General features: G+C 42.3%; 1 protein-coding gene and 4 non-coding genes across 5 annotated transcripts in view; 2 read left to right on the top strand and 3 right to left on the bottom strand.

The window, feature by feature from the left end:
• tspan4a (tetraspanin 4a) overlaps window positions 1–12,456 on the top strand; it is a 125,640-nt gene that overhangs the window by 1,320 nt on the left and 111,864 nt on the right. The gene's annotated exons all lie outside the window — the stretch shown is intronic.
• On the bottom strand, window positions 6,739–6,811 carry trnav-cac. The gene has a single exon. It is a non-coding gene; the product is annotated as a tRNA-Val (tRNA).
• Window positions 7,364–7,436, top strand: trnav-aac. The gene has a single exon. It is a non-coding gene; the product is annotated as a tRNA-Val (tRNA).
• trnav-aac lies at window positions 8,420–8,492 on the bottom strand. The gene has a single exon. It is a non-coding gene; the product is annotated as a tRNA-Val (tRNA).
• trnav-aac lies at window positions 8,938–9,010 on the bottom strand. Its single transcript has one exon. It is a non-coding gene; the product is annotated as a tRNA-Val (tRNA).

Raw genomic sequence — 12,456 nt, 5'->3', positions numbered from 1 at the left:
CCAACTTAACAGGAAGCTGAGTTTATAATAAAGCTGAATTAACAGACAATATATTTTTAAGGTTTAATTTCAATTTAAATATTCAAATACACATCTAAAACACAAAATGACCCTGATTAGCTAATTGATTAATGGATCAAGAGTGATAATCAAGTAATCATTTCATTGATTTAAGTACAACCATCAACATTTCATGGTTAAAGCCTCTTAAATATTAAGACTTGCTTTTCCCCTTTGTTTTCATCTATTGAACACATTTGTGGTTTTTGACTCTATTGGTTAAACAAAACTACATTTATGAGCATTATCTTTGGTACAGAAACCTATAGTTCAAAATGGATGCACCCATACAACTTTTTCTTTATTACATATCAGCTCCGGTACCAAAACTTTAACAGTTTGCAGTTACTAAATATCAATCCAACACCAATGAAAACAGCTTCCTCACTGTGTGGAAATTATTCATAATGTGAAAATATGCATCAGCGATTGTTGTAGCACTTAGAATCATCATGATACTGATGAAAAAATAATCTGTTTTACCTCACATCAAACTTAGTGGGCAGGTTTGTAAACGTGGGTAAACACGCTGAGAAAAGTGATTGACTCCTTTCCCATCGGCAGCAGAGGAGCGTGCCTCTCTGGCTCTTTCCCCTCGGTGTGTCATGTATTGTGAGCTCTCACCTCGTTTTACAATTAGAAACTGACAAGACCGAGCAGAGACAATAGTCAGAAGTTAGCGAGTCACCTAATTTGCACCTTCACCCGGATGTGACATTTCCGTCACTGCCGATTGGACCCAGAGGTGAATGTTGATTGTGTCTATTCCAACTGCAGACAAAGGCCAGATGTTAGATACGTGTTACATGACTCCGATCCAGCCAACGGCATCAGAGCATCCCCGTCTTTGATTTGATTTGATTATCTTTCTTTGATTAATTGATCATAAAGTCCAATCAATAGAATAATCAGTAATGGAAGTAACCGTTATCTGCAACGAGGGAAATGTGGTAGTAGTAGGAAAAGTAGTAGATTGACGAGGCAGCTTTATGGAAAATAGGTGCAAAGAAAGATGTAAATTAGAAACTGAAAGAAGAAAGTTTCAAGGAGGAGATGTCTGCCTTCAGTCCCCACTCAGGAATAGTTCAAATAGTTTTATGCTAAAAATGTATCACAAGGCACAGACTAAATCCCAGTCCTGTTAGATTAAATTTAATTTGCGATAAGTTGAACATTACTGAAAAAGACAGGTTCTAGTTTCAACTTAGAGATAAAGTGGGGCTCATGTTCTATGTATAACTTAATGACTGCTGCTGCTGCTGCTTCCAGCTCACAGTGACAGGCCGGGACTGCTCCGACACATTCCAGGATGTTGCACACATAAGAGACAGTGGAAGAGAAGGAGGCAACATCCCTTTCTCATGTCCTCCCACATTTCATCAGCTCCGGCTCGACTGATGACCTGATGGCTCTGGACAGTTGGCAGCTGCACACTGTTTACCTTCAGCTGCCTGAGACCAAAGCTGCTGCCAGAGTCTTTTTCATTCTGCAGCTTTACAGTGCACATGGCATCTCGCTGTTTTGATGGAAGCAGTGAAAATATGTTGGAGGGAGGAGGTGTCGAGTGTTTTCTTTAATCGTCACGGCTGTTATTTGTCCAGCTACAGCTCCGCGGCTGACACGCCGGCTTCTCTAGGTGGGGCAGCTCCCTGGATAATTGCCCTGAACACTAGCTCTACTGAAGGTGGATATAACAAGGCTACATTATACTGCTGCCTGTAGGTGTGTGTGTGTGTGCGTCTGTGTGTACACACTGTTCTGCTCTGAATTCACTCACCCAATTTCCCCCCGGTTGCCTCAGGAGCATATTTTTGTGCCAGATTTCAGCCAGACTTCGCCGCTTTTGTTCCCTCGCTATATTCCACCGCCTGCATCTTCTCGAAGCCCACTTCTCTTCAGCTCCCACCAGAATAAGAGAAGGGGGCTGAGGAGGGTGGGGTTCAGTTAAGTTGAATATACTGTAGGTAAAATACAATATGTAAGGTACGTCTCTATCTTCTGATCTTCACTCCTGCTCTGTCAGACGGAGATGAATGAGAACAGAAACAAAAAATATATATCTTATCTCATGGGAAATCAGATACAGGTAATAGTGATAGAGGATGAATGTCCAGTTTCCTGCTGCCTCGCATGCAGTGAGAGATGGAGCCAAACCACAGAGTGAAACAAAGGAAAAACATCTCTTTGCCTCGTGATGAACATAGAGCGATATTACACAGCACACCATTAATTATAGGCACTACACCACAGCAGATATAGGACTGCAAAGTATGATAAGGCCTATATAAATTAATTATTGGGCCAGAATTTGAAAAAGATTATGGGAGATTAAAGTTTAATTCTTCTGGTGGAATAAACTCTGTAGCTGCAGCAGAAGGGATATAAAGAAATACAAAGAAAAACAAAACAGACTATTAGATGTTAGGATATTGAACCAGGAAAAACCCAATTACACATCGATTTCAGGCAGTTCCCGTTCTAAACCTGTCTGTTTGGCTTGGCCTGTGGTAATACTCCAGAGCTACTTCAGGATTATCCCTAGTCATGAGTAATGCCAAGGAATAAAAGCAGGCATAACAGGCCTCCAATATACTATAATGGAGCTTTTTATAAACAGTCTTTGGTGCAGACTGGAGTTTGGAAACTTTGAGTTCATCCTACCTGGTTTATCTGCAATGCAGATTTTTATTGTCAAGGTTTCTCATCAAATGAAACTGAATTAGCCTTGCTTCATTGGACACTGCGCTTCCCTGGCCTCTTAACAATACACAAGCCAAGTGTAAAGCTGCTAAGATGTGGTATGCGAGTCACATACAGACGCTCGTTTGTGGAATTAGTGGATAGATTTACAGAATTCCACGTATGTCAACACGTAAACGCTGATTTATGTTACTGCCAGAGGGGGCTGTTAAAAGTTGAATGCCCGATGCCCACGCCCAAAGTAAACCTTATGGAAAAACACTTTCCATACAGTAACCCCAACCCATATACGCCTAAAAAACTACTTAATGTTAAAATGACATGTAAGAATTTGTATAGTATATAATATTACACAAGATATGGACCTCAGTGTCTCTAGTACTTAATACTATAACAATATTGTTTTCTGTGGGAAATTCACTTATTTGCTCTCTTGCAGTGACTTAGATCAAATTAAATCTCATATTGGTCTGTTAAATATGAAACTTTTATATCTAACAGACCAGTATGAAGTTGCTGTGTACAGCTTGTATACAGCTGGTTAAAAACAGAAGGAACTCGCCTGGTGACATAATCTTCCTCCCAGCACCTGTAAAACTACACAAGCTGTTGTTTGTTTAATCCGTGCAACAATCAAAGTGTGAAGAAACGTCTCTCACAGGGGGGGGGGGGGGGGGGGGCACACATGGGACCAGTCTAATATATTTGTGCCTTGTTTCTATATGGGTCATGTGGGGGAAGCGATTTGTTTCCCTCAACAATAAGAAAAAGGAAATCAAAGTGTGAGTGTGTTTGACAGACGCAGTCACACGGCAACGATCATCTGCATGTAAGTGCAGGTGCTGGATGTCACGCATGGCAGATGTTTCATCCTGCAGCCTGGCCTCTCAGGGTGCGAGGCTCCAACATGGACACTTACATTTTGAAGGCTCTATTTTGTCCGCTCTGTTCCTCCCTGTTGAGAGAAACTGCAGAGATGTTAGTGCTGAGTGAAAACCACAGGCCACAACCACACTCTGCTGCTGACTCCCAGTCTCACGCCCTGTTTAACGCAGAGGGAAACACAAGGCAGGGCTTTTCCCCCCGCTCACTACATTTCTTGATGTTTCCTCCTCACACCCCTTTATCTCATTCTGTCTCCTCCATAATTTACCCCTTCTAACTGACATATGCAGCCGTGTATTGTATTTAAGTTTGTTTAGACTCCTTCGTTTTCTTTGCAGGTGATAAAAATAGCAGCATGCATTTACATTCTGGTTCTTTTTAGCCCTGTTGGTGGTGCAACTGCAGACTAATTTTTACATAACATGTAATTTTGCAATTGCACATTGAATTCTTTCAATATGTAAGCATCCCACAAAGTCAGAATATTTCCTGCACAGTTGCGTTTGGATTATTAAAAGCGTCTTTGTCGTGGCTTTACTACGATTTCTCACAAAGTCTATTTATCAAGCTCAGTCGCATATTTTCTGTTATCAGTTTAAGGTTTTGTCTGAGCAGCCGACGCCGAGTGAAACACCTATAAGAAGAGCTCGACTTTCAATTACATTTATTTGTGGCAGCCACTCGTGGCCAGTCCTAATAGATTTAGTCTAACTTTATTGAAGCTGCCTCCCTCGGCGCGGCTCATGCTATGGCCTCAGAGTGAAAATCAATGTTCATGACTTTAAAATGGAGAGCATCTGTCGACTAGATTTGAAGAACAATGCCTTCAGAAAGTTTCCAAACCCCATAGTGTCCCGACGTGCGCCACACTGAATACAAAGTGGATTGTGATCTCAAGTTGACAACGGACAAAGTAACTTCAACACAACTTATTTCAGTTTATTTAAATTGACAATTTGTGAAATTATAGCTTTGGTTATTTTCAGAAGTGTCTTTGTTTGCTTGTAAAAATCTGGATTCACAGTTTTTTTCCTTCTCTTTATTGAAAATGTGCAATTTTCTCCAGCTCGACAGGGAGCCTCTGTATCTTCAGCTCACTGCAGAGACTTTGAATGAGACTCATTCAAGCCCGCTTTTGTTTTTTGGCTCGACTACTCAACCACTTAGACATTCGAGTGCTGAAGCGACTCTGTTTTTGTATTATGACTAGTTCTCGTGCACATTTTGGATGGAAAGCTGCAGCTTCTTATTCCAACATAAATGTTTGCCGTCATTAAAGATCTGCCGTCTTTTGTTCTGATGTGATTGTCTCAGCATGAACAGACTGAGAGGGATAATTTCATCTTGCCCTGGAAGAAACTGCTAAGATGAATCTTCGTGACTCGCTCGCTAGAATCTGACTGTTGTCTCTGCTCGGTCTTGTCAGATTTTTGTTGGAAGAATCTTTGAGCCATCCAGCCTTTTATATCCAGATACAGTGATTGAGAACACTGATTTGATCGGAGGATGTAAAGGAATGAAGGAATGAATGGATGATTTATCGGTACAATAAACAACATATATCAATATATCTACTATTACTAGAAAAAACTATAAAATAAATAAAAAGAGCATGAAGCTGCTTACATCATTTATGCATCCACTAAGCATCCGAAGTCTTCATCAGGAAAACGTACATTTCCCTCAGGTGTAATCGCCTCCAAACGTTAGGGGCCACGGGGAACCAGTAAACAACAAAAAACATAACTGTAATTATTGTGTATAACATGAATGTAATACAAAGGATAGAAAATTAATGATCTCAAATGCACAATAAACTGGACCAGACTCATTGTCTCAAACCAAGAGATTTGCCTGGATACACCCAGACCTTGTATCACCTCCCCTTCAGAACCCCTCCCCCGGGCACAGACAGGTGAATCCCTCCTCTGACCCAGACCCTCACAGGATGAGCCGTGATTCTGTCTTGAGATTCTTTAACACAATTGTTTCTAAGTTAAAAAAGTCCAGTTAGTTGTTTCTCATAATAGTTTTGCCTCTGTCTGTTATTGTGCAGTCTCCAGGCTACAGGGATTTTCCAACCTTTTCCACTAGTTACTTCGTAGCTATTATGCAGCCCCCAAAACTTGAGAAATAAAACAGTTTGTTGTTCAGTTTGTCAAAACTTTCTCCCACATCAAAGCCACTGTGACTTTTTGACCTGACACTGCAGGCCCTTCTCGTCTGCTCTGCTCAGTTTGCTGGGATGGCTGGCACGAGGATGAAACAGCAGCTTCAGACGAGTTTTGTTTTCCCTAACGAAGCCAGACGCTCTGTATTTTTGAACTTTTGTGTCTGATGGTTCTCTCTGAATCTCGCAGCTCCCTCAGACCAGTGGAAATAAAAAGCTGTCACACCACGGTTACAATGGCACAGTGGGGTAAATAAACCATGATAACTCATTTAAGAACGTAAATGGGACGTATAAGGAATAAGACAAACTGAAAATGCTTAGGACAAAATTAAACATGTACCATAACCTGGTTGCACAAGTGTAGCCTTAAACCGTTAAAGCATATTGTGATTTTATTAGAGTCCTTTCTGTTCAGGAGATGTGTGGGCAACTACTGAACACTGCCCTCCTCAGGTCAAACCACAGATATTAATGTAGATACAGGTCTTGGCTCTCAACCTCAAACCATGATGCTGCTGCCACCACGCTGCACCAAGGTTACCGTGAAGGACATAGTGTTTGTACCCACATTTATGCAAAAACTACCTGACAGATTTCCACAAAACATGGGGACGAGCGTCATCAATTTGAAGACACTTTCGCTGCAATATAATGCAGCGAAATAATATATCTAATATATCTTATTTTAGTATATTTCATTTTCATCATTCTTTTTTTTTCAATTATTTCTCAGCATGGCTAGAAGGGAGCCTGTGACCCAAGACTTTAATTGCCAGCGACTGCTGTATGGAATTGTGGTGCACATGACAAATAAGGTCGTGAAGTCAAAAAATCACGACACATGCAAATGATGAAACCGGAAACGTGTAGTAGGATACCTTAATAACTGAATATAAATTCAACGATATAAAATAAAAACGTGTTTCCGCCCGGTCTCGAACCGGGGACCTTTCGCGTGTGAGGCGAACGTGATAACCACTACACTACGGAAACTGTACCATAACCCTATAGAGTACATAACTCGCACACGGACATGGAGGGTCTGTGTGGCCCTGAGACAGACAGACAGACAGAGAGAGGGGGGGGGGGGGGGGGGGGGAGAGAGAGAGAGAGAGAGAGAGAGACAAACAGACAGACAGACAGACAGACACAGAGAGTGAGAGTGAGAGAGAGAGAGAGAGAGAGAGAGAGAGAGAGAGAGAGACCCCGTTCATCCCTTCACAGAGTTTCCTCTTGATAATGTCCATAAATAACAACTTGATGACTGCTCACACATGGGAACGATTTGTACATGTTGTGCCTCGTCCTGTGGTGTTTAATCAGTGTGTGTGTGAGAGAGAGAGAGAGAGAGAGAGAGAGAGAGAGAGAGAGAGAGAGAGAGAGAGAGAGAGAGAGAGAGAGAGAGAGAGAGAGACAAACAGACAGACAGACATAGAGAGAGAGACGTTGCGTCCCGTTGTCTATGACACGGAGGTCTGTGCAGTCGTGCAACAGCCGGTCAACTGACCCTGTCCAGTTCTGTTAATGTTTCAAATGTCGACAACAGTTTCCGTAGTGTAGTGGTTATCACGTTCGCCTAACACGCGAAAGGTCCCCGGTTCGAGACCGGGCGGAAACAGATTTTTCTCCTGGAGCCATAGAGACTAACAGAGTAACTGGACCCGCAACAACAGAGGAGAATCCTAGAGTATGGAGGACGAGACATGACTTATGAATAATATATTATAGTATAGTATAAATCAATAAATACAGAAATGTCTTTCATATATTTCCACATTTATTTCAATGCTGACTGGTGTCCAGTAGCTGTTTGCAGTGTTGAGCCAGTTCACACTTAAAATGAACTGGTTCAAGTTCAGAGGGTTAGTTGAGGTTATGTTTTATTGGGATGATTTAGGTGTCAGTAGTCCTGACTGTGAGCGTCACGTGTTGTACTGAGCACAACATGTTGACGAGTCATTTTCATGATGTTTAAATGCAGCCTCATAAACTCTGGAGCGAATCAAAGGAACACTAAGTGACTTCATGTACTGATCAGTTCCTGATAACTAGTGATGAGTGTTTATTAGTTAGAGTGAGATCAGAGAGGAGGAGGAAACAGAAACTGCAGCTCGGTACAAACCACCTGCAGCTTCTGCTCTGATCATGAAGCAGCTGATCACTGAGCAGCTGAGACCAGAGAAACTCGGTGTTTTCACTGTTTCCACTGTTCTACAAAGTCACTGAGCGGCTGCTTCACGGTGACGAGCTCTGATCTGCGTGTGTCTCTGAGGGAGTGAGTGGTGGTGGGGGGGCGTAGCCCCGGGGCCTGTGTATGTCCAATCCTGCTCGAGACTGAGGTTGGGACCTCATACCTCATTTACATATGGACACAGAAATAAATAAATAAATAAGTAAATTAATCAATGTGTTAAATTTATTTCCACATTTATTTATTTATACTTAAGTCATGTTTCGTCCTCCATAAACTTCTACTTCTTCCTCTGAGACGTCATCAGTCAGGTTCTCTCACCGACCCGCAGCAGCAAAACGTCCCGGATTCTCCTCTGTTGTTGCGGGTCCAGTTACTCTGTTAATCTCTATGGCTCGAGGAGAAAAATCTGTTTCCGCCCGGTCTCGAACCGGGGACCTTTCGCGTGTTAGGCGAACGTGATAACCACTACACTACGGAAACTGTTGTCGACATTAGAAACATGAACAGAACTGGACAGGGTCAGTTGACCGGCTGTTGCACGAGGAGACGTGGACAGGGCTGCACAGACCTCCGTGGCATAGACAACGGGACCCAACGTCTCTCTCTCTCTATGTCTGTCTGTCTGTTTGTCTCTCTCTCTCTCTCTCTCTCTCTCTCTCTCTCTCTCTCTCTCCCTCACACACACGCTGATTAAACACCACAGGACGAGGCACAACATGTACAAATCGTTCCCATGTGTGAGCAGTCATCAAGTTGTTATTTATGGACATTATCAAGAGGAAACTCTGTGAAGAGAGGAACGGCGTCTTCCGGTTTGACACTTTCACAACCGCGACACGCAGCAGTAAAACGTTCCGGCCGCTCCGCTGTTGTTCCGGGTCCAGTTTCACAGTTACTCTCTTTGGCTCCAGGAGAAAAAAAACAATGTTTCCGCCCGGTCTCGAACCGGGGACCTTTCGCGTGTTAGGCGAACGTGATAACCACTACACTACGGAAACTGTTGCTCTACGTGCCTTATGTGACGTCATACAAGCAATTAGGATAAGACTGGTGCGCAGGTAAAGACAAGACCCGGTAAAGACCACATCATTTAGTCCTATAAGAATAAGTTTGGTCTTCACATCTGGAGTCTTTACAAATGGAGTCTTCACTTCTGGAGTCTTCACATCTGGAGAATTCACATCTGGAATCTTTACAAATGGAGTCTTCACTTCTGGAGACTTCACATCTGGAATCTTCACACCTGGAGACTTCACATCTGGAATCTTCACACCTGGAGTCTTCACATCTGGAGTCTTTACAAATGGAGTCTTCACATCTGGAGACTTCACATCTGGAATCTTCCCACCTGGAGTCTTCACATCTGGAGTCTTTACAAATGGAGTCTTCACATCTGGAGTCTTCACATCTGGAATCTTCCCACCTGGAGTCTTCACATCTGGAGTCTTTACAAATGGAGTCTTCACAGGGGACGTATTGGTTGCATATTGTTCCTGCTCTTGCTCTTTAAGACTCCACAACAGCAGCTTTAGAACACAACAGGACCATGAGATGAAGTCAAGTGGGTTGAATTTTTCCAAAGTGCTTGGTTAAGCTGACCCTCTAGAATAATACAAATATAGAATTATATTTTCCCGTATCAGTGGGAAAAAACTGAATGTGAACCCCCCCCAACGGTATTGAATTTAAAGCCTCTTTAGCCTTTTATTTTTATCACAACTGCTGGGAGCGATGTTGCCCTTTTTCTGCCTCTTACTCACTAATGGATTTTCTTGATTTGCCATATTTTCTCTTAAAAGCGGTGTCATTTCGAGAACACTGACTAATGGGATATCTTGTGTTCGTGCCATTTTGGGATGATTCATCTAATTAAATTCCCAAACAGCTCACAGTGGCTAATGTCACACGTCATTAGCCCCAGTTAACAATAATTTCCCCAGCACAGTAACTAACCCTCGTGTAGAGGCTTTTGTTTGTCTCGATTACTGTGCCCTTTGTCAGATTCGCTCTCTCTCTCACACACACACACACACACACACACACACACACACACACACACACACACACACACACACAGACACACACACACACACACTGTGTTTATCATCGTATAGACATGGATGGGTTTCTGAATTGGCAGCACTGGCCCGGGGGCTCGAGCATTGAGCAGGCCTCTGGGCCACAGCATCTGTTTGAAGTGACTGTTGGCTGTTACTGCTCAAAGATGACGGATACAAAAGAGGTGTAAAGTGGCCGCCGACGTGTTCAAAATAACCACTAAGAGACGCAAAATGACCACAAAGAACTCGCAAAATGGACATAAAGAGACTCTAACCACCACAAAAAGGGCGAGCAGCCACAACAAAGAGACACAAAGACGACTACAAAGAGATGCACAATGCCCGGGAAAGAGAGGCAGAACAAAAACAAAGAAATTCACAATGACCCCTCAGAGATACAGGGGGCTTTAATATCCCTGTGCCCAGAGGCCACTGGACTAATATATCAGTGCTCATAGATGTGTGGTGCTGGTGTGAGACAGAGGAAGTCGGACGTTGTTGTCTTTTAAAAAATATTTCAGCACACACAGACGTAAAGTAGTAAAAGCCTCATTTTGCTCTCGCATGTTGCGTCCCTATCTACTTGTAGTTCTGTGTTATAATTAACATTCACAGTCTGTCACACTTTAGTCCACAGCGACTTGTTCTCATTGAGAAGTTCACAAGGTTCTTCTTCACCGACACAGCCTGCGGATTAGTTGCCATGGGGACAAAGCTGTCGGAAGTCGGGAGGAATATGTTGACCGATACTTGTGTTTGCTTCCTTTCGGTGGAGGAAAATACGTAATGGGAAAGTTTGAGGAGCGTTGTTGACAGAGGGCTCGGTCGCTCTCTGGGACGATTTCTCACGGAAGCGTGTTGGATAAAAACATTATACATAGTAGTATATTTCTCCTCTTCTTCTCTTTTCATGTTTTGGTATAAGTTACTTTCTAAACCTATTTTCTTGTGTTTTCATAATCAAACGTAGAGCTAAAAAACTAACTGTATAATGTTTTAAAGGGGATTTAAAAAAAAAAAACATCGACCTTGAATTAATAACCTGATACTTCCTCCATGAATTATTCACTGAGAGTATTCACTTTATGTTGGGTTTTATGAGTCTGAGCTGCTTTATTTCTGTCTTAACCTTGAATTGTTTGCATATTATTGTCTAATTACATTGTGTTCTGCAGCTTTTAGTCATTAGCCCTTCAAAAGAGCAGCTAACAGGGCTGCACACAATGTCTGATACTTGAAACAAACGATATTACAGCACGTCTTGTTGTGTACTGTAAATGAAAAAGCGCCCCTGTGGTCATGACACTTTCATTGAGAGCCTCTGCCTTTGTCGTAGCAGGGAGCTGCTATTAGCAGAGGGCAGCAGCTTGTTCTGCAGAGCCATGACAGTTGTTTTGATTCCTGTGGTTAGAGTTAACACAGCAGAGGCTCTTCGCCTAATGGTGATACTGGAGTCACTGGAGTGCAAGCTGGCAGTTTTGAAGTCGGCCACAGGGGGCTAAATGAGCCATCCAGTGAGTCTGTGGTTAAAGAGCAGAGCGGCATGACATCCCTGTGCACGAGCTCAGAAGGGACTGAAATTCCAAAGTCTCTAAAGATGTATATGAAATATTTAGATGTGGTTTCTGGGCATGCAGCCTCTGTGGGAGAAAGGAGAGAGATTTTAAATGAGGAGAGAGTTTATTCCTCTGGGTCGTGAAATGGGGAATGGAAAGAAGAAAGAAATATGTTGTCGAAACAACATTATGGATATTTGCTACTATCGTCTAAATTCTACTATAGTATAAATATAAAGTCTTTAGTAGGGAGGCCTATTTTCCTCAGGACGGACAGAAGTGCAATAGATGCCGCGTGTAACTGAAGACATCATCGATTAGAAGAAACAGTTTGTAACATAATGGAGAAGTGTGTGAATGTTTAAAATATTTGTACTTTACTTATAACAAAGAAGTCTCATGCATGCACACATACAAGCCCAGTCACTTGCAGGGTTACTGTGAATTGTTATTACTACAGGCAGGTAAAACAGTCGATAACATTTCAAACAGAATAAATAAATAACAACATGAGAATCACGGAACAAATTTAATTGTGTAATCAGAGCAAACCAAACAAAAGCAGGGGGACACAGGTAACACCTTTCTGCCTCTCATACACACCCCATTCAACAACAACACAACACTTGAACAATTAAATGCTGAGCATGATTTCACTAAATTGTTTTTACAATCGAAGACCTTGAATTACTTACCTGATGATTACTTCATGTGTTATTCACTAAGAGCAGCTATTGTATGTTTGGTTCATGAGTCAACATTAGTTTGAACTGATCACTCGCAGTAGACGTATACAACAGGGGATGAAGGGTTTGTTTTAATGATTCA

Source organism: Hippoglossus hippoglossus, chromosome 3 (assembly GCF_009819705.1).
Source record: "Hippoglossus hippoglossus isolate fHipHip1 chromosome 3, fHipHip1.pri, whole genome shotgun sequence".
In the NCBI taxonomy this organism is placed as follows: Eukaryota; Metazoa; Chordata; class Actinopteri; order Pleuronectiformes; family Pleuronectidae; genus Hippoglossus; species Hippoglossus hippoglossus.
Note: the sequence above shows the minus strand (reverse complement) of the source record. Positions and strands in the feature narration are given on the sequence as shown.